General features: G+C 38.0%; 1 protein-coding gene and 1 long non-coding RNA gene across 3 annotated transcripts in view; both read right to left on the bottom strand.

Annotated features, from left to right (window-relative positions):
- The window catches only part of LOC145690138 (prostaglandin G/H synthase 2-like), a 159941-nt gene that overhangs the window by 107302 nt on the left and 28992 nt on the right, over positions 1 to 23647 (bottom strand). The window lies entirely within an intron of this gene.
- LOC145690139 (uncharacterized) lies at positions 13134 to 20790 on the bottom strand. The gene is made up of 2 exons (XR_014132174.1): positions 20665 to 20790; positions 13134 to 15143 (listed from the first exon to the last, which is right to left on the bottom strand). It is a non-coding gene; the product is annotated as an uncharacterized LOC145690139 (long non-coding RNA).

Below are 23647 nucleotides of genomic sequence, written 5' to 3'. Positions count from 1 at the left end.
CCCCTAGAAGTCCGTCCTGGATCCGCCCCTGCTTCGAATTGGAATAAGGTGCGCTAATTCTTTTTCTTAGATAGGGGGTCACAGTGCCTCAGTGGTAGAGCGCATACCTCTGGTGGGTGGGTCCTGGTTCAATCCCCGGCCAAATAATGTTGTGCGTTGTGGACAACATCGTGTCTGTGAATTTTCTCGGGGTACTCCGGTTTCCTCCCACATTCCCATTCCACCGATTCTTGCATCTTCAGTCACTTACCTTGGTCATCCGTTTTCTTTAGCCTAAAGCAGATAATCGTAGGACGTTAAATTGATTTCAGTTTTCTTTTTCTTAGCAAAATGCAAAAGAAAATAATATTTCTGAATTTTAGGGCGGACGCGAGATAACTCTTCGTATCAATTTTTATATTGTTCAAATATGAATGTAATAAAACACAAAATATATATTTGGTTGATGCCAATGAAATGTCCACTTTGGCAGCTTAGGAGAAACTCACCTCAGCAATATAACACAAGGATAAACTAACGCCATGTGTCTATCGTCACAAACTCTGTTCACATTAAATTAACTGGCTGGAGTACCCAAACCGCAAAGCAGGCAGTGCAATGTTGAATAACATCATCGTGTGAAATTGCACCGTGAAGAACACACAATTGCGAGTGTTTTTTCTTCACGAATACAAACTGGGACATTCTGCACAGCAAGCTGCAAAGGAACATTAACTTTGCATTTGGGCCAGAAATGGGCAATAAACGCATCAATTGCCGTTGGTTAGTCAAATTTCATCCCGAAAATACAGCACTGCAAAATGAGTCACATGTGTGCCGACTAGCATCATATTCGGATGAGTTACTCAGGAAGGCATTGGAAACAGATTCTCGAAAAGGTGTTCGTGCCATTGCAGACAAGTTAGACATGCACTATACCACTGTTTTTCGGCAGCACCGTGTGATCGGTAAAATGCAAAGTTGAACACGTGGGTGCTCCATGAGTTGATACCGGACAATGAGAACCGCCGCCATCTGTAGGCGTGTAGTTCTCTGAGAGTAAAGAATAGTCGAAAATGTTTCCGGCATCGGATGGTCACTTTTTTTTTTTAATAAATCCACTACGACAATCGTAAGCGGTCAGAACAGTTGTTGGGTCTAAATCAAAATCTGGGACGGATTTCGAAACTTTATAAGATGTTGCTGATATAGTGATCTGTAGTGAGGTTGATCCGTCATCTCTTTCTCAGTTGAGGTGAAACTATCATTACGAATCATTATAGTGCTGAAGTCCATGAAATAAAATCCCATAGTTATCCGCAACCATCCATCCTGACAGATATGGTGTCCTCATGTTGTACGATAATTGCACACGCAAGTATTGTTCACTCTCCATGAATTGCAATATAAAACCCCTCATCATCCATTCTATTCTCCTGATGTCTCTCTCAACGAATACCATCTCTTCTGACATGTCGAGTTGTTCTTGGGAGGAAAGACTTTTTCTGATGATCAGGCGTTGCAACAGGCGGCTGAGGGAGAACTTCTTTCGCCACGGAATTCAGTCATTGACCGAGGAACACCAAAAGTGCGTGGTTAAAGAAGGTGATTATTTTGATTAACCATATATTGTAGTTTTTGTTGTTATTATTATTGTTAGTCTTTGGAAATGACGCACTTGGACAGATATTTCATTTGTACCAACCTAATATCACTAACTTTATCTATCCTTGAATCGAAAAGGCAATATAGATGAAATGATACTTTGATTACCGAACTAGATAACAACATGAAGTTTATTACAGACCTTCTATTTCAAGTGTACCTCCTGTTGGCGCTGCAGTCTATGTGTATTTTCCTCCTTCGAAAGAGAAGGGACAAGTTGCTGTTGCCAACATCTTTCAATATTTGGATGCGGACAGAGTTCTTTCCCCAAACCAAAGGGAATGTTTCCTCCATAGAACTGCGGTGGGGGTGGGACCGAAGTATGTTTCACTATTTTCCGAGAGCACACTTGAAATAGAAATGCTTCTAGTCAAGAAGAAATCTGGTGATGGTCCAGTACTTTTAACAAGTTGGAATTTGTTAGGAAAATGGTTATTAAGCATTGAAAGATCAAGAATTTTCCGAGAATGCTTACCACCATACCAGATGTATCGCTAGACCTGTCCTCTGATTTTTCCTGCACTTAAAAAACAAGAGTTTATAGGCGGCAAAGTATGCACTATGATGGAAAGAATCATTTAATATTAGTGTATTTGTCTTGGAGAATACTCAAAGAGAAGTGGGAATACAATACCCCGGTACATCAACTATTTATTGATTTTAGAAAGACTTACGACTCGGTTAGGAGAGAAGCATTGTACAACATTCTTACAGAATTTGGAATGCCGAAAAAGCTAATTAGATTAATCAAGATATGTTTAAATAAATCCGAAACTAAAGTCCGGGTAGGAAAACTTTTATCCACTAGCTTTCACGTCGAGAATAACCTGAAACAAGGAGATGCGTTGTTGCCATTATTATTCAAATTTGTTCTGGAATACGCTATCAGGAAATTCAAACATAGCAACCAGAGCCTAGAGTTGAATGGGATTCAACAGGTTATGGCATATGTTGATTATGTAAATTTAGTAGGGGATGATAGGAGAATAATAGGAAGAAATGAAGAGGTCTAATTAAACGCTAGCAGGGTTTAGAAGTAAACGCAGAGAAAACTAAATACATGGAAGTTAGTCGGGATCATAATATGGCAAATTATTGATGCGTTAAAATATCGAATAATATTTTTGATAAAGTGTATACTTTCAAATATCTAAGATCAATATTTACAGACGAAAACCATATTCACGAAGAAATTAAATGTCGACTAAAAGCAGGGAATTCGTGTTATTATTCAGTTCAAAATCTCTTGTCGTCGCGAATTATGTTGAGGAATTTGAAGCTTACCTTAAAATATGTAAAACGATAATCATGCCTGTTGTTCTGTATGGTTGAGAAACATGGTCGCTTACTCTGAGGGAAGAACATAGACTGAAAGTATTTGAGAACAAAATCCTGAGACGAATATTCGGACCCAAGAAAAACAGGAATGAGGAATGGCGGAAACTTCATAACCAGAAATTACGTAATTTATGCGGTTTACCCAACATTGTTAGGGTCATCAAGTCTAGGAGGCTCAGGTGGCAGGTCATGTAGCCAGGATGGAAGAAAGTAGGCACGCTTTCAAAGTCTTAACTAGAAGACCAACCGGAAAACGACCATTAGGAAGACTTAGGCGCAGATGGGAGGACAATATTAAGATGGATCTCGCAGAAATAGGAATGGAAAGTAGACACTGGATCCAATTGGCTAAGGATAGAAGTCAATAGAGAGCTTTTATGAACGCGGCATTGAACCTCCTGGTTCCATAGGCGGCCATATAGTTAGTTAGTTAGTTAGTATTTGTCTCGCCGATATAGCGATAAATCCTATTGGAATTTTGTTTGTAGTGCTATGTGTAACCACAAATCGTATACAGACACTGAGGAATTTCCTGAAGCCCTGAGCTTCACCACACTTTTGAGGTTCAAATGTTACAACAGAAGTCAGCTCGAATTTCTTTAAATGAATTAGATTTTCACCTTAACATCGCACAAAAATGCTCTGATATTAAATGAGAAGCATTATATAAATAAGTTTTTGATTGCAGACTTGGTGAGATAAAACTGTGGAAGGATATGGGAGAAAACTCGAGAAAACCTACCACCAACATAACTTTAAACTCGAAGAATGGTCTTGGATCTATCGAAAGATTCTTGGTAAAGGAATTATATAAATATCCTCCCACTTAAACGCATTTCCCCAAACTTGATTTTTGCACACCGTATGAAACAATAGATTGATTATGACATAATTTCTAATCTGTGAGTAATTGCTATTCAACGTTGCATGATAATTAATAAAAACACAGAGATGTGGTTTGAGTTTGGTTTTAGTGGTTTATTGCTTCCATGTAATGCATTTCCATAGTTTAGTGAGAGTTTTATGACTTTATTGTTTGCATGTACAGCTGGATCGCATGACATTCGTTATAAACCACTCTCGTGTTTTCTATGGTTTTCAAAATACTACAAAAGTCTTTTAAAAATACAGTTCTAGACTCAGACTTTACAATATTTTGTAAGATATGTATTTATTTTCAAACGTAAGATATTTCAAAGCGAAAGTACAACACATTGGAAGTCAATAAGAGTATGTTTAGTAGTATCAAGTTTGCAGAGAGCAGAGGATAATAGGTTTCTTTTATCTTTCTGCTTGTGAAATTAAGAACATAGCAGGGGCGAATCCAGGGGGGGATCGCCCTCCAGGAAAAGAAAAAAAGAAACTGTCTTATTTTATATATAAAAACCCATCCCAGAGTTTGGAACTCTTAAAAGTACTTGTAGTTCTAAGTAGCAGTATTACAACCCACCGCTCCCCCAGAAGTCCGTCCTGGATCCGCCTCTAGAACATAGGCGCCACTTTACTACATAGAAGACAAACTCAAATATCCAGTTAATTGCAATCAGAAATAGTTTTGTTTCACATTGTCAAACGCCCGGTAGAATTCCAAATCATAATCATCATGGATATCTGCTATTTATTGACAGATCACTTGCTGCAATTGAGAAGCTTCCATGCTCCACATTCTTCCGCTAACCTCTTCGTCTTCACGTACGATTTTTCTGTTTTGATATCGTCCATTAATTGCAGTCTCCTTCTCTCCCTCCCTCTTTTTCCTGCCAACATACCCTCTAAATCGTCCTTCATGATAAAATTCCTTCTTAGCTAATGTACCAACCAGTTTTGTTCCTCTTCTTAATAATATCTAAAATTGCTCTGTTTTGCCAACTATTTCTAACATCCTCTCATTCGTTCTCCTCTCGATCCCAGTTAATTCTCTCCATTCTTCTCCACACCCACATTTCGAAAGCTTCCATTTTTGTGTAATGTTCATGTTTCTGACCAATACAATGCAATACTCCGCACGAAATAGTTTATGAGTCTTTTTCTGAACTCTTTACTCAAGGTCCCACAAAATAGTATTTTTTTTCTCTCTTAAAGGCTTCTTTTGCCATTCCTATCCTATCTTTTATTTCACGTTCACATCTCATATAATCACTAATAATATCACCCAGGTGTTGAAAACTAGTCACCTGTTGTATTTTATCCTCTTCTACTTCTATATTTGACAAGGACCCCTTCGTTCCAATCACCATGGCTTTTGCCTATCTAACATTTATTTTCATCCCATATTCTTCACAGGTTTTACTAAAGTTTTCTAACATCTTATTAATTCTCTTCAGACTCTGCAACAAGCGCCATATGATCTGCAAAACATGTACTCTTAATCATTCTAGCTCTCTTTTTTTTTTTTCAGCTTAGTCTCGTTCAACACGGCTATATGAAATTAGATCTAGAGCTTAAGAGGCTTCATCCCGGCGAAATTAAAATACCGCTAATTTTACAGTAATTATGTGATATCTTCAAATAGATAAAAGGTAACTTAAATGTGGAACAAGAGCGCCCTAGACAATATTATTTTGCGTGAGGTAACGTTATCACAAGTCACCTAGTGGCTTTCCGTTTTCAGCCGTTTAGAAACGCGAAAATAAATGCCGATTTTCAAAATGGCTCGAAATCGAAAGCAGATAAGTGAGTCGTGATAACGGTATCTCATGTAAAAGGATATTGTCTAGGGCGCTCTTGTTCCACATTTCTATTATCTTGTATCTATTTGAAGATATCACATAATTACTGTAAAATTAGCGATATTTTAATTTTACCGGGATGACGTCTCTTAACGCATGAGCTTCCACTGCAAATCAAGTGCAGGCTGAAGGACAGCGCGTTTGATAGCCGTATAGCTCAGCAAAGGAACAGACCATGGGTCACCGGGTCACGACTTTTGTCCAGATCATCTGGGTCTGGGTGTCACTCTTCAGATCGATCTAACCCGGTCACATTCTGTAACCCAGATAGGTCCGATGACTCGGTGACCTGAAAGCAGCCAAAATACAAGCTCTGCAGAATTTCGTACTGGATTAATAAGGCCCACTAATCGAGCTAGAACTTTCATTTGTGTAATGACTGGTGGGTATTTCTTAATTAATGTACGATGTCTTAAATATTTCAAAACCAGCTTCATTGTTTGTTCGTCTTTCCTTATTGAAAAATAATACAATGATTTCTAAACATAGACTATACAACAATATTTAAAACACTGTTCGAGCTCAGCTGGATCTTTCTCAGAAGTATATTTACAGCTCAATTAAACTTTGACGAATCCTCTTAAGAAAAGCATGTAGCTTATCTCTTCTGTGATTCTCACGCGTTTATACTCTGTTTAACCTTGTAGTTATCTTTCAGTGCAATGTTTTGATACACAAAAACTCACATAACAAAGAAGAAAGAAAATTATAGAGATTTAGTAAGAAGGTCGAGAGAAAGGAGAGACTCGTGTTCTATCAAACGATTCTCATGGAGTGTATATTCCTCATGTGTATGTATATAATGTTTCGTAGTATCCCAGTCACACCAAATTAAAGGCCAGTCCAAATCACTAAGTCATTCCATGAATGGATCTGTCCGGGTACTAGGTCAGGTGATCATGAGTCCGACTGCTTTCGGGTCATGAATCACAAATCTCATGACATGTTCTAGCATTGAATAACCACAAAGGATATCTTATACAATCAAAAGCTTCATTTTACGTACCATAATGTATGAATTGGTGAATTAGCAATATTTATGAGTGTGAATTTATGCAAGGATTCTCCTTATCATTCAACAGTTCGTACTTTATTTTATTCATTTTTATATTTCTAGTTTCCATTAGCCTACAATAGAACGTGAGATACCAAATGAATTTAATATAAGAGTAAGCCCCCCCTAGGTCACTGGCATGGGTGTCTAACTTTCAGCAGAACTTCAAAATCCAGTTTGTAGGATAAGACCTTTCGTTTAATGTATCTCTTATCAAATTAATAAGGAATTTATTTCTCTTGCGACCATAGCCGCTGGCTTTTTTTTTTTAATGGATGTTCACGCTGGGTACTTATAAGATAAGTCACAACGCGGTCTCAAAACTCGTACTATAAATAAGAGTATTGTTTACCAAAACTAATTTATAAATTTACTCTTATCTATCGCTCTGTCCGTCCAGGAGACAAACTCTCAGGAACTACTTGATGGATCACCTTGAATTTTGGCCACGATGAAGAGGGTCAAAGGTTAAGAGTAGAATTCGTTGATGGAGGTAATCCAAGCAATTAATCATAAGATATGAACAATCAAGTATTAGTTGCCCATTGGAAGTATAGTTATCATCCTTGCTTGATAGACTACCCAAAGTGATGTCGGGACTAGGGCCTAATATAATGCACAGGATGGAAAATACTAATATGTTCATGGAATGTAACGCTAAAATCAAAATGAAATAATATTCTACTCAGCAAATCTAAAGAGTTAAATACATTCTATTTTCAAATATTCATTCATCCTAATGTGGTGTACTTTTATAATGTTGTGTAATATTAAAATGTTGATACTTCGCCTAGGGAGCTATGTGGTGTACTTTAGTAATGAGGCGTAATATTAAAATTTTGATACTTCGCCTAGGGAGCTAGGTAGTGCACTTTAATAATGTTATGTAATATTAAAATTTTGATAGCCATAATGCTGTTAATAAATGCAAATAAATTATTTTGGAAAGTATTTAGATTTTCCAAAACGCCTGTCACTACTTAATAAGTTACATTTTTAATTTTAATTTTGGAAATGTGAATATGCAAATGATGTAAGAAAGGATGCTCGGATATTTACAATGATTTATTGAATTTTTTTTTAAAGACTTAATATAAAAATAAATTAATTGAAACTACAAAAGTGAGATTTAAATGGGAGACATTTCCTACTACATAGTGAGAACCTTGAACATTTCCTATTGAAAATCAATTCGACATTTATCCATATTTTAGGATAAGAGAAGGATTGTTATTTACGTTAATACTTGGCAGAAGAGACCAGAAGACTCAATCTTTGATGAGCGGGAGAGATTTATCTTAATGCTTTGAAAGACGGAGATTGTTAAAGACAATTTGCTTGCCTCTCCACCGTGCTGACTGGACCCCCGAAGCAAATTTATGGCAGTCTTTTATATGGATCGTGTAACTGTGGTTAAATTCCTCTTAACCTATTTCTGTTATGACCCACTGATCTACAGAAGTCACGTAGCACAGAATAATATTTAAAATTTTACTGTTAGTTGGAAACTTCTGGTCTCTTCTAACTCAAAGAACATTAAGAAATAAATAAATCTCTGGTTCTTCAACCTGTATGATTTTTTTTTTAATATATACCTTTTTTTCCCGAACGTGATTTACACCACACCAAACTATATTTAATTTTAGGTGAAGTGCTATATTTAAATTTAGGCTTGGTAAAATTTAGCTTGCTAAGGAGTTTGGCTTACCAAATATTAAACCAAACTTCTTAACGTAGTGTACTCGTAACACTGCTATCATACTTAAAAAAAAAAAATCCAAGGCGTGAAAGACTAACAAGGAGACACACACTACTAAAATAAAGTGAATAGTAAAATTGTACTTAAACTACAAAGGCGTTAGTTCTTTCATTATTATTATATAAACTTAGTATTTAACAAAACTCAACTGTGTTTTCCTATTTCAAATGTATTTAACAGTATTGACCAAAAGGAAAGAGACAGAAAAATCCAATGGGTATCCAGCAACCATTAAAAATCTCAAATGAATGCCTCAGTATTAGATCACCAATGTAGTCTGCAATCCTCTGACTAACATGACCTATGACTTAAGTAAGACTGTATTTTTACTTGTGCCAGCTGCACCCAATAAAATGGTTGGTAGCCAACTACGATTACCACCAGGCCCGTATCCACGGGAGCCTAGGGTGGCCGGGCCCTCCCTAAATTTTTACTGCCCCCTAAGCTTGCAAACGAACTATAACATGGTGGTGAACTATAATATGCTTGGATCGGACCCCTCTAACTTCTACCCCCCACATTTTTGGGCTTGCTACCGGCCTGATTACCACCGCACACTGCACCTAATTGCATTACCACATTTCAATTATCTGAAATCACATCTAATATAGAACAATCTTCCACGCCACCTATCACGAAAGAACGTTTAAGACAAGGATGGTTTAAGACGAAAATTTTGTACTTTATGACAGATTTTTTTTTTTCTGGAATTAAAGATGTTGGTTCCCAATTGAAGAGACCTTAGTGAAACTAATTTTCACTGATTAGAGCATCTATCGCGAATAAAAAATCTCTCGAAAAGAATGTATTTATTTTTCTGATAGAATTCAAATCTGCAGTAAAAAGATTCAAGTCCTCATTAAGTTTTCAAAGTTGCCTCAGTAGAATAGAGGGCCTTCATAAGCGTGGGAAAATTTTGGCCGTGGGAACGTTCCAATGGGGCTTAAATCGTTGTAAACCAGTGTGTTGCTATGCTCATAGTCTTGGACGCCTACCAGATGTAAAAAACAAGATAAAACATGTCTTTTTTTCGTCTCCTCATCTTATAGTGTTTAGTTATTTGAACCTCCGCCCCCCCTGCTTCCCCTGGAAAGCCGAATATGTCGGAGTCAAGTTTCGACAAGCCTTTAGTTGCTATGTTCATAGCCTTTTACGGGTAGTACAGAAGCGCGTGGGAAAATTTTGGTTTATTTGAACCCCCGTTACCCCCTACTCCTCTTTAGTTGCTAGGTTCATAGCCCCTGGAATTGGGAGGCAAGTTTCGACAAGCCTTTAGTTGCTATGTTCATAGCCTTTTACGGATAGCACAGAAGTTATCATGATCGAAGCTCCCCAATTGATAGTCCTATCAGTTATCATGATCGAAGTTTTCCAATTGATTGATTGATTTTTGCTTTTCGTTATGTATTGAATAGCTAGATGCTCTTGGCCTTCATAGTCTTGGATGCTCATACTGTTGGACGGATCAGAGTCCTATTAGTTATCATGATCGAAGCTTCCCATTTGATTGAATGATTGATTTTTGTCTTCAAAGAGCATAAGCGATTTAGCCCCTTGGTCCTATTCCCACGAGATGTCTGGAGAATATGAACTGAAAGCATGATATTCAAATGATCGAAGCTTCTCAGGAGATTGTATGAAATTGGTCTTAGTTGCTAAGGTAAAGATTATATGTCATGATTTTTTTTAAAAGCGTGAGATGAGACACATTATATGAGTCTCAGAACGAAACACATACCCATGCAAAATCGTGTTGCTTAGCCCCCCTTGGCCCTATTCCCACAAAGTGTCTGTAGAAGACGTGATATTCAAATGTTCAAAGCTTCTCACGAAATTGACTTAGTTGCTAAGGTAAATATTGTATTTCACAATTTTTTTAAAGACGTGAGACATGAAACCAGATATAAGTCTCATAACGAAACACATACCTATACACTCCTTTCCCCCACACCTCCTGCGAATGGATTCCATTGATTGAGCAAATTCTAATAATGGAAACTTCTCATAGCATATCATATTGTTTAAAACGTAGGGTGTGAAGTGTGTTATATGAATATTCACAGGATGATATCTGCTATGCTAAGTAAATCGATATCACTTCCTGTTTAGTTGTTATGTTCATAGCCTTTGAGAACATCATGTTGCTAGAAACAAGATGAAACATGCCTTTTAGGGTTACCATCAGCTATAGGTTCATGAAAAAACACGCCTTTTCTAGTCGCCTTGTATTGGTTAGCTAATTTGAATTCCCAAGCCCCGCCCCCCTCCCGCAAAGACTCTTGAACGTCTACCGGATCTTCATCAGAGTCCTTTCAGTTACCACGATTGAAACCTACCAATTGATTGTGTTTTCAGCTTAAACTGTAGTGAGTGTTTTGTGCTTTAAGTTCTTAGGATTAAATCCTATCAACCCCATCAGGATGCCGCGGTCGGCAAGAGGGATTGCCGCCGTCGACGGTGGCAGGCCGCCGGTAGGCAGCCGGCACCCGTCCGCGGCGGCACGACGATCTACTTGTTCAAAATTGCCGACCTTTTGCCGAGGCGGCAAGCGGTCGAAAATCGTAAAAAATAATGCCCTTTGCCGACTCTTTGCCGACTGTTGCCGACCGCTAGAGTCGGCAAAACAGTCGAAAGACCTCTTCCCGACCCTCTGCCGACTCCTTATGCCGGCCTCTTTTCGACGGCGGCGCCGGCGCATTTACTGCACCTTTACGGCTGTTTGCCGACTGCTCGGCAAGGCAACTTTCCGACGGCGGCGCCGGCGCATTTAATGCTCATTTCCGGCTGTTTGCCGACTGCTCGGCCAGTCAACTTCTCGACGGCGGCGCCGGCGCATTTAATGCTAATTACCGGCTGTTTGCCGACTGCTCGGCAAGGCAACTTTCCGACGGCGGCGCCGGCGCATTTAATGCTCATTTACGGCTGTTTGCCGACTGCTCGGCAAGTCAACTGTTCGACGGCGGCGCCGGCGCATTTTATGCGCCTTTCCGGCTGTTTGCCGACTGCTCGAAAGGACCTCTTTTCGATGTCGGCTTCCCGATTCTCCCACTGGCGGCATGCGACTTCTTGCCGCCGTCGAAAAGTGGCCCTTTGCCGACTGGAAATCTACGCTTCAGGAAGGCAAAATTTTCATCAGCTTTTACATTAGTCTTGCCTAAGTCTTCCTCCATGCTATGATTTCTCGCCAAGGAGCACCCTTGGAAGTTCTTGAAGTATAATACTTGCATTTTTTTGTGTGTCCCAGTACAAAATTTGTTGTTTTTGCTTTTTTGCAGCACTTTCAGTCAAAAAACAAGAAATTGAATGGGACATGGAACTATTATATACTTTCAGAACTAGTAATTGTGCCCTTCATGAGAAATCATAGCACGGAGGCAAACTTAGGCAAAGCTACTCTAAAAAGTGGTGAAAATTTTGCCTTCCTGAAGGGTTGATATCCAGTCGGCAAAGGGCTACTTTTCGACTGCGGCAAGAGGTCGAATGCCGCCTGTGGGAGAATTGAGAAGCTGACATCGAAAAGAGGTCCTTTCGAGCAGTCGGCAAACAACCGGAAAGGCGCATAAAATGCGCCAGCGCCGCCGGTGGAAAGTTGCCTTTCCGACCAGTCGACAGACAGCAGAAAAGATGCGTAGCACTGCAATGAAAATCATGGCGGATTCCCACCAGTAATAAAAATGAAATGAAATCTTTAATTTTACGTCCCACGGTTATGCCGGTTAGGCTAAAGGAGACGGTGATGATGAATAATGAATGAAATGGTGTAATGAAGAAAGTGGGAGGAAACGGGGGAACCCCGAGAAAACCCACGCATACGGTGTTTGTCCACCACAAGGTTCACTTGGCGGGAGTAGGGTTTGAACCCGAGACCCCTAACACCAGAGGTGAACGCTCTACCACTGAGCCACCGCGCCCCTCCCCACCACCAGTAATATTGCACTCGGTACATACGCAGTACATTTCTACAATTCTCAGTACGATTTAAGTGCTATATAGAGGAAAAGTATCTGGGAATGACTTACAAATGCTTAAAAGCGAACTAAAAAGAACAAATGAGCAGCTAATAATGAACGTTAAGAATAATTCAATTAACATGTCTGTGCGCCTAATGTGAAAAACTTATAACAGTCAGTACATTTTCCCCCTGAAAGCACATCTTTCACTATCACGACCACTAGGAACAACACTGTTGTATGCAATCAAAATTTGCTAGTTGCAAACGCTTTCTTCGGAAAAAAAAAAAAAGCCGCAGGAATCCGTCGGAAATACGGTCTTTTTAGGTTGTCGTTTTCCCATCAACTATTGGAAAAGGATTTTAAACGTCAATGATTTTCTAAATTTTTTTAAAGTACAGGGGTTACACTCCCAATGGAAAATGAGATTTAAATAAAAATTAATGAAGTAAAAATTATAAATAAAAATACTGTAATAAAAGGTATGTGGTGGCGGAGAGATTCAAACCGAGCCTACACGCAAAAAAAAAAAAAAAAAGGTTAAAGTAAACAAGAAAAAGGTGGACAGTAACCATGTTAGTTTGTCAATATATGGAAAACAGAGACGTGTATCCAAGCAGCCAAGCCAAAATGTCTCTGCATTTGTTGTAACTTTGGTATTTAAAAAAAAAAAAAAAAAAAAAAAAAAAAAAAAAGTGGCCGGAGCGATCACTTGTCTGCTTACACCCATGACTATATTCGCAGAAACCAAACACTGAAATGCATTAAACACAAGTTCTAACGACTAAGCTGTCAGTTCTAACTCTATGCCTTAAATATTTATTTAAATACACTTTAAAAGTGGAAATCATATTAAGATAAAATAACAATTAAGTAGGTAACTAATTGTTCATTTAATGCGTTCCTATATGATTTATACATTAATTGTATACAATGAAACAGAAAAATGTGAGAAAATAATTTATATCGTAAATGAAACAGCCACATGTACAGTATACTCATAGTGCATACCCATTATATAGAGAAAAAAGATTAATGAAGTCATTTACATAAAAAATGAAGTGTTTTAACATAATACTTTGCAAAGATCCTTTGTTTTAAAGGAATTCTTTAAGAGAATAAATGAAGGGAAGATCACAATTTTTTCTGGTCTATATTAGCACTAAAAACACACCAAATTGTATTAACAAAATACAATGTACATCGTATTAACTTATATACATTAGCCTATGTAATGAACCTTATCATCATTTAGAAGTTATATGTAATATACCTTCGGATGTACTACTACTTTAAAAAAAAAAAAAAAAAAAAAAAAAAAAAGAAATTTGTAGCATTCCATAACATTGAGTTTTAACACAGATAGCCTTCATACAGTATGTAAAATCAGAAAAGCAAATATATATGAAGTGATTACAATGTTCAAAAAAGCACTATATTATTCTAAAGAATTCCTGCTATCCATATTATGTCTTGAATAACTCAGCCATTTTTCTTTTTTAGCCCATTGATATATATACGAGGAAATCTTCCTCTGTTTCTTTGAGATTTTAAGGGTTTTACTTTTTATTATTTTTCTTCAGGTCTATTTAAATGTCTCTTACTTTGTGGAAATAAAATTCTGTGTTGTATGTTTTTAATATTCATAAATGACATCTAATTTAAATAATAATATACTTATATATACTAAAAGATCATTTTGACAAAGCAAGGGACATTTAAATAGATATTCAGAAGAAATCAGTAAAATCAGAACATCAAAAATTTTATTCATTTCAAAGAAAAGGAAGAATACTTCCCCTACAAATCAATGGGATAGAAAAGAAAGGAGGCGATGGTACTGAACCTCACCGTTAAGGAGCTTGTACTCTGAGAAATATAATTACACTTTCTCTCTTAACTGATTCCACGCAAAAAAAAAAAAAAAAAAAAAAAGTTAAGAACAATATCAAACAACAGTTGTCTTTATAATTGAAGAAAACTTCAAACCTATGAAATAGTAATGTAGAATTTAAATAGCTCAGAATCAGGATTGTGAGAATATAGAGAGATACAGAAAATTTTACAACACTGCATAGAAAAGATGAAGTAATAATAAAAAAAGAATTTAACGACAAAAACTGGGATAGGGAGACTAAGGTAATATTGGCAAAACAAAAATCAATTTCAAAGCCGTAATTCTCAATATTCGCTTCAAAGGTAAGTGATGACCATAATTCCCGTGTGATTTGAAATAAACTGCATTAAAATGGGAAATGTTTTACAAATGTTATGATTGAATGAAATTCACCCGTTCTAAAAGGAAAAAAAAAAAAAAAAAAAAAACTGTAGTCCCACATATATCCTACCACTCTTCAAAAATATCTTTAAGGATGTTAGTACATATGATTTTTGTCAATACTCTCCGTTAGTGGCGTAGGGAAGGGGGCCCAGAGAGGCCGGGCCCCCAAAGAGGTCCGACAATGTAGTTTGATGTTTGTAATTTTTTATATATTTTTATGTTTATATATTTTTTGTTTGGAATTGTTCCATATGTACCTATAACAGCACTTGCCCCACCAAACACACATCCTGGCTACGCTACTGCTCTCTGTGGGTCTTCTTCCATTGCAACACTGCTGTATTTCTTGAGCAACATTTCCCCTTGCTTCCAGAAATAAATGAACTATCTAAAATAGAACAAATATAATGCTTTGTAAAATATACTCTTCAATGTGTACGGCGTTGGCACATCACGTATATTTATTATAATCGAAAATATACTTCATCACACCAAAACCAAACCAAACTACACAGTGTAATAGACCTTGTTGCAATGAACCGGCTTCAACGCTATATGTTAGACGCTATATGTTACAAGAAAACCTGTAAGAGTAATGAAAACTATAGTCACTGATGAAGAATTCAATTACGTCGAAACAGTTAACTTTTACTTAACCTTTTGTCACTCGCGCTGTTGGAAAAAAGCAAACAGGTGAGTAAAAACTAATGATTTTTACGAATGGGGTCGCATTAGCGGAGTCACCCTCACTGCTATTCCTCAAGTGGCTCCTTCCCCTCTTTCACCCTAAAGCTCGCTGACGTGCTGCAATTGTAGTAGCTTCCAGTACAGGTTGAGGAAATAGTTTCGTCTGCGTTTGCTTTTTTCAAACGCGCGAGTAGTTCCGTGATAACACTAGCAAACATATATTTTTATGGAGTTTGAAATTTTCCAACGCGCGATCGTTAATGTGATAATTATTGTTTATGAGTGAAGTTTTGTTTTTCTAAGCAACGTCTCGCTTCTTGAATAGAAGTGAGATAGAGAAGTGGCTTGACAATATTAATGATGAGTCTGATGTTAATTATCGAAAATTAGTGGCTGCTGAAAGTGATGCGAATTGAAGTAATGAAAAAGTGAATGAAGATGATATTGATCATGATAGTGAAGCAGATAAGAACAGTGTAGATGCAGATTCAGATGCAAACGATATGGATGTGAATTACAGTTACAGTGAAAATATTGTTTCATTGGGAAAGACAGGAAAACAAAATGTAAATAGTAACTGGCAGCATCAGCAAAGACAAAGTGTAAAAACATTGTGAAAAAGATGCTAGAACCGAAGTTCTAGGGTATTACTGCTAAGGGTATTACTGAGTAAACAGGGTTTTTTTTTTTTTTTTTTTTTTTTTTTTTTTTTTTTTTAATTTATCGATATAGCCGTGATTGATGAAATTGTAAAATGTACTAACAATTATTTGGATAAATTACGAACAAGTTTCGGCGAAGAACGCACTGCAACTGTACAGCAACTTCAAGAGCAAAATTAATGACTTTATTTCGACGTCTTTATTTGATTGCCAAAAGAAAGGAGCACGTGATGACGTACGATCACTGTGGACATGTGACGGAACAGGAATTCTAATCGTAAGAGCAGCAATGAGTTACACGAGCTTTTTACTGCTACTCAGGGCATTAGATTCGATTATTTCGAAAGCCGATCTCAGAGAAGAGATATTGACAAGCTATAGATATACCACATTGACTTGACACCTAGTTTTCTGTTCCAAGCGTTGCTATCGGCTGAAGGAATTCACTCCCTTTCGCCAAGGCTCTCTCGTTTAGCAACAGCTGAACCCTTATTGGCTCAACGCGTGGATGTGTCGATGGTTTGAACTTTAGTTCGCATTTTTGCCACGGATCAAGACATTTTGACAGCACTATAGCAACAATTCCAAATATCCTAAGTATTTACTCAACAATTGCATGCATTACTTCAAATAAGTTTACTAAATATATTGTTTGTATCTCAAAATGTCAATGTTGGAAAAAAGCAAACGCACGAGTAGTAAATTTGGCGCGAGTGACAAAAGGTTAATCTTTATTACAACAGTACGGTCGCCACCCCAAACGAGAATCAGAAAAGAAAAGAAATCCTGCCGTATATTCAATGGTAGGAATTTGAGTTTCTTGAGAAATCTTTGAAACATTACCTTGAAGCTGCAAGTTAAACAATAAATCCCTAAGTCCCTCACCAGACAAAAAGATGTATTAAAATAGAATATTATATTTAGTGAAGATAGCATTATATTACTTTGAAATAGAACTTCGATACGCGTCAGGGTTTTGCGACACTATTGTATTGGCAATTGAGAATTTTGTATTCGGCTGAATACAAAATATTACATCTTAAAATAAAACCTTGTTAATGGAACAAATAAAATGCACATATACTTAAATAAACTACAGGTAAAATCGATCAGGTGGGCAAAAATGATATAAGTTTCAAAACAAATAAATTTTATGTTCTCCTAGGAGTCAATTTGAGGAACATATCTAAAACACAAACCATCTGTAATAAGAATTCAATCGAATGAACATAACTTTGAGAAACGCTATAAAAAAAAATCACAAAACTATAACTTTACATTTGTTCGGTTGTCTGCCGAGCTCCTTTATGGCTGAGCGGTTAGTGTACGCGTCTTAGGCGTGGGTGACCGGGTTTGCTTCCCGGAGAGAGCTCACGTGGTTCGGATTCCACCTTAATCAGTAGGTCCCGTCTTATATAGCCTCGCTGCTGAAAGGGACGTTAAACACAAAATCAATTCAACTTTCGGCCTTTTAAGTTAAAATTTTCAGAGTACAAGCACAAGACACTCTAAATTCCCTGTTTAGATTTTGGCGGCATACCAACGTAATATATCAAAATGGCGGCCATTTTGTCAAATGAACGAGTATGTACGCTACGAAGCGCAATTTTCAGTCTTTTAAGTTGAAATTTTGACGGTAGAAGCACAAGATATGCTAAATTTGCTGTGTAGATTTTCTCGGCGGTCCAATGTAAAAAAAAAATAATCAAAATGGCGGCCATTTTTTCAAAATGGCAGTGAGTAGAAAATTGTTGCAAGTTGTGACAATGACAATATTGAAATATAAATCACATTTTAACACTTTTACCCCAAAGACATTGAAATATTTCGAAAAAAAAAAACGATTAAACCCGAAAAAACCCAATTAAACTCGAAAAACACCCGAAAAAATGGGCCCAGGTGGGTTTGGCTTTTTCAAAAAAGCCCGGGTTTTTTCAAACCCTCGTTCATGATGAGCTTTTCTCCTCCAAAAAGTTTTAATAGTAGTCGCTAATGGTTTTCTACAGATGTTAATGTTAAATTGTTAAATTTTTTCAAACTTCCGATGTCCAAGTTTTTGTACCTACACATCGTGAAACAGTGTCAGGAGAAAGGGTTAACACTCGGAAAACTGAAAATGAAATATTTGAGTTTTACGTCCCACGGTTATGCCGGTTAGGCTAAAGGAGACGGTGATGATGAGAGATGAATGAAAATGGTGGAATGAAGAAAGTGGGAGGAAACGGGAGAATCCAGAGAAAACCCACGCACACGGTTTGTCCACCACAAAGTTCACTTGACAGGAGCAGGGTTTGAACCAGGAATCCCATGCACCAGAGATGAACGCTCTACCACTGAGCCACCGCGGCCAGCAAAAAATCAAAATAAGACAGTCTGGTGCAGGTGTGGTTTTGGTGCACTACATTTTGGAAGATTTACAGGTAAAATTCAATACTTTCCATGAAAAGACATGTTTATAAGGAACGAATTTCTACAGGTAACTTAATTACATACAATGTAATACAACTGTATCTTACGTTTACTAATGTTAAACCATTACAAGTGCTTTACGACGAATAAAACAAATGAGTGCATATGAAAAATGGCTCTATTAGATGTTATTTTCCACGGGCGGCTTATTTTTGCACCGAGTACACCGGCATCATATTTTTGCACAGCGTGCAGAACCTGTATTTTGTTTACAAGTGGAGAGTTACTAGTATGAAACAACAACAAGTGTTGTTGAAACTTGTATTATTCTCAAAACGCACTACCTTCCACTACCCTCACTTCTCCGCATACACACTATCGTAGACGTGCCTGCTCCCTTCGGACGTATTCCAGTGCGGGCCCACCAGCTTCGCCCTATCTGACTCGGTTCGATAGCATTCGTGCTATTTAGTGGCCACCCAGCACAGATTGTTTTGTGCTTTTTTGCGCTGTTTTTATGCTAGACATCTGGAAGCCTTATTTATACGCAAATCGTAAAAGAATTATAATTTTTCAACAATTACTTCTAGAGGTCCCCTTGAATTTTATTTATGCCAAGTAAAATATATTCCGCCCATTTGAAACCGACTAGGGGACAATAAAAAAGAAACTGGTGAAAGAATTATAATTTTTCCTTTCTTTTTTTTTTTTTAAGTATTGCGCCACAAGTAAACCTGTACACAAGAGCGTTTAACCACTACCTCATTTCTCCTGTTTTTTTTTTTTTTTAATTGGAAGTTTTCGCTCACGTGTGAAACAAGTCCTGCAGTATATAATCTAGTGGATCTTATTAGGTTACTAAAGATACACTAAATACTAGAGAATACTAAAGGAACACAAACCTTGTCATGGCACAAGCATTATGAGAAATTGTCCACGTTTCTCTAAGATAATTTAGCACCAGGTGCTAGTTGGCCACTAAAGAGCACGAATTCTATATAACTGAGTCAGAGCAGGGCAACGCTGATGAGCCCGCGCGGTAGCGCGGGGGTGTGTCCGAAGGGAACAAGTGCGTCAGCGACTGGTGGGTATACGCGTAAGCGAGGGTAGTGAAAACATATGGGCTTTGGTAATCATACATTTTTCAATATCACTTTTTATGGTTTCATACTAGTAACGCTTCAGTTGTAAACATAAAATACAGCTTTCGTACACTGTGCAGAAATACATTGGCGTTGAATTAGAAGACACTTATCTTAAAAACTAAGACATGTAAACTTTTGCAATTTCAAGAAGAAAATAATGTACTACAGTTTCTTAACTGTCCCTCGTTTTGTAAATAAAAATTAAGTGAAACCTTTAAGTTTTTTGTCCAACGGTTATGCCGGTTAGGCTAAAGAAGACGGTGATGATGAGTAATGAATGAAATGGTGGAATGGAGAAAGTGTAAATAAACGGGAGAACCCCGAGGAAACCCACGCAGACAGTGTTTGTCCATCACAAAGTTCACATGGCGATGGCTGGGATCGAACCCGGGACCCCAAGTACCAGAGGTGAACGTTCTACCACTGAGTCAGCGCGGACCCTACAATTGTAAGCGAGTTCTTGATATACCGGTAACTCTTTACTTTGGGCAAAGCAATGATATCCTGTCAGTACATAGTATTGCCGAACGAGCGTTAGCGAGTGAAGGCGGGTTAGAGCCCCGCAGGGCACTTTGTTTTCTGTCTTTCCTTCTTGGGAACTGTAACTATAATTGCGGGAACCAGTTCAGATGACTTGGTTATTGTCACTGCCTTGCCTAAAGTAATGACTTGCCGATATACCTTAGGGGGTTCGTGAAGGTAAGCAGCAAGGCAACCAATAGAATCGAAGGTAATACACAGGTTGGGCTAGGTAGTACCATTTAAATTACTTTCTTTGATACCCGCCTCCAAAAAATTTTATATGCCAGAAACGCCAGTGCGCGGGAACATACTATAACCGAATCTTTTTCATGCGCAGCAGCAATTAACATATGTAACACAACATATAAAATTCATGACAATTTGAAATGTATATGCATAATATTAAATTAACTCACCCCATGTATATGCATAATAAGTACAATAATATATGCAAATGTATATGAATAATATTAAATTAACTCACCACTCTCTCACTTCATGTTTTCGTGGTATTTGCTTAACCAGCAACTGCGTATAGTTCCAATGAATGTATATTTTTATGATAAACATCATTTTCCTCATTTGTAAACTTATCTCAACGAATTTTTTTTGAAGGACTTTACCCACACTGCATCACAATGTGACAAATGAAGAACGCGAACCGAACATACAGGCAGCGCAATCAGACTACGATTTCTGCAATCAGGCTCTTCAGCGGCAAAGGCGGCTCGGCGCCTGTCCGAGCATCTTTTCAAGGTCGGTCCATCCGCTGTTTGCCGACCTTCTTTCGGCTCCTTTACTTGTCGGCACGCCGCCAACGTTTCGGCGTCTTTCCGACAATATTTGCCGCGGTCGCCGTCCGCTGTTTGCCGTCTCCTTGCAAAATGTTTGTCAAGGATCCTCTCGTACTTGTAATTTATTTTAAGTATTTACTTCTCATATACCCTTTACGTGCAGTCCCTTTACTACATTTCTTTTCATGCATTTACCTTTTTCGTGGTCGGCACGCCGTCAACGTTTCGACGTCTTTACAACCATCCTTTGACGCCGTCGTTCCGTCCGCTGTATGCCGACTTTCTGCCGACTCCGTTTTCACAAGACATATTTTATGGAATTAGTGCCCACCCACAAGAAAAACCTTCGGACAGTTTCAATTTTTACTTCATCATTAAAGAAGATACAGGCTCTATTCATTTTCCAAAATTCGACTCTTTGCCGCTGGTACGCGTTATTGTAACTTTCGCCGACGTCGTGCCGACGTCGCTTTTCAAGAAATTGCCGGCAGTCTCTTTTTGCAGTCGTCGTCCGACTGTCTGCCGACTGTTTCGAGAAAGCTTTATACGAGGGAAATATAAGCCCTAATTCATATTTTAAAGCAACAAATTACCTTCTAACTCTCTTTGTTTTCTGTTGGTGAACGAATCTCTTTTTGCTCGTCGCGGTCGAAAATCGAGCGGAAAGACGCCGGTGTCCGGCGCCGGCAATCCGACCGCGGCATCTGGTCGGCATGCACAAATTGTCCGACTATAGGCGGCAGGATCCTGATGGGGAATTGATTGTGTTTTCAACCTAAAACTGAAGTGTATGTGTGTTTTGTGATACCGCTCGTTCTTATTAAAATAGGTAAGTAAAATATATATGTTCTTTCTTCATTTAGTTATAAAGGCAGTTGAAAGAACAAGTGTATTTATTCAAAGTTCCGTTCATGTTCTAACATTTAAAAAAAAAACACACAGACACATATGTGAATGTCTGTTTTGTTAGTCTCTTTCTTCCTCTGTTTTGTTAGTACATTGAACTTCATCTTAAAATGGTTTAGTTTCAAGAACAGCAGATAAGATGCCATTGTCAAATGTTTTGATGATACGTACTACAACGAGATAACAAGACTGCCCTAGTTAAAAACACATAAGCGAACTTCTATGATGCTTCTAAGAAAAATGATAAGATGGAATTCTTGAATGTTTTCTGGTTCGCATTGCAACTGTCGCAAGAAGTGTCTGTAGACTTGGTATTTTAATTTTGATAATATGATGTATACGTCTGTCTTTCTGTCTGTAAATGAAATCTTTTAAACAATGAAGAGTTTTACGTCCAACAATAAAGCCAACAAGGTCTGTCTGTCTTTTTATGTCGGCTATGCTAATGGAGGCGATGGTGATGAGTTGAGTTGATTTTAGTTCAGCGTCCCTTTCAACAGCAAGGCTATATGAGACGTGGACCTACTGATTATCGTGGAATCTGAACCACTAAGTTTTACGTCTTACAGTTATGTCGGCTATGCTAATGCAGGCGGTGATGATGAGTTGATGAGTTGAGTTGATTTTAGTTTAGCGTCCCTTTCAGCTGCGAGGCTATATGAGACGTGGACCTACTGATTAACGTGGAATCCGAATCACATGAGCTCCAGCCGGGACGATGGTAATGAGAAATGAATGAATGAAATGTTGCATTAAATTCACGTACACGGTGTTTGTCCATCGAGTTTTACGTCCTACGGTTACGTCTACTAGGCTAATGAAGGTGAGGTGATAATGAAAAAATGAATGAAATGATGTAATGAAGAAAGTGGAAGGAAACTGATGAACTCCGAAGGGAAATCCACGCATATGATGTTTGTCCACCACAAAGTTCATAGGGCACGAACTGGGATCGAATCAGGGACCCAAGCACTTGAGGTGAACGCTCTACCACTGAGCCATTGTGCCATCTGGAACGTAAAAATGAAATGATAAGGACGGTTTTCCGGGGTCAGTCAATAGCATCTTTTCGTTAAGTTGTAAAGGAAGCAGGGAATTTGTGGTCGCTAAAATTAATGACAAGTATATAGAAAAAAGACATGTGATTTGAACACGGGACCTCATGCACCAGAGGTAAACACTCTACCACCGAGGCACTGAAGTTAATTTCATAATTTTCTAATGTTAATAAGAGTGAAATCTAACGTTAAATACACATACACAAGTCAACGAACTGAGAGAGAGTTTCTGTATCTGCAATGTCTACTTGCAAAGAGCAGAAAAATAAGATAACAGAACATGTTTTGTATTTCAATGTTGTTCTCCAGCTGTCGCGTCAACATTATCTTAGGTCATGGTTTCAGACAACACGAAGCGAAGATATGTATGTGTGTGTGTGTGTTTTAGGTAATATTAAAACAGTGTTTGAGATCTAAAACTTGACAAAACTAGTGTTGCTTATACATCTCGGATGTCGTTACTCATGTACACATGATGTTGATTGATTTTTGAGTTTAACGTTCCGTTCAGCAGCGAAGCTATATGCACCACAAAGTTCACACGACGAAAGTTAGGATCGAACCAGGGGCCCCCAATCACAGAAGGTGAACGCTTTACCACTGATCCACAGCACCCCACGATTTCATCATGGGGCACAAATCTTCAAGTTAAAACAATTGTCTATTCTCAAATAAGAGAACATTTCTCCATTTCTTTAAGTTGATCTAG

This window comes from Thermobia domestica, chromosome 7, assembly GCF_964235325.1.
Source record: "Thermobia domestica chromosome 7, izTheDome1.hap1.1, whole genome shotgun sequence".
Taxonomy (NCBI): domain Eukaryota; kingdom Metazoa; phylum Arthropoda; class Insecta; order Zygentoma; family Lepismatidae; genus Thermobia; species Thermobia domestica.
Note: the sequence above shows the minus strand (reverse complement) of the source record. Positions and strands in the feature narration are given on the sequence as shown.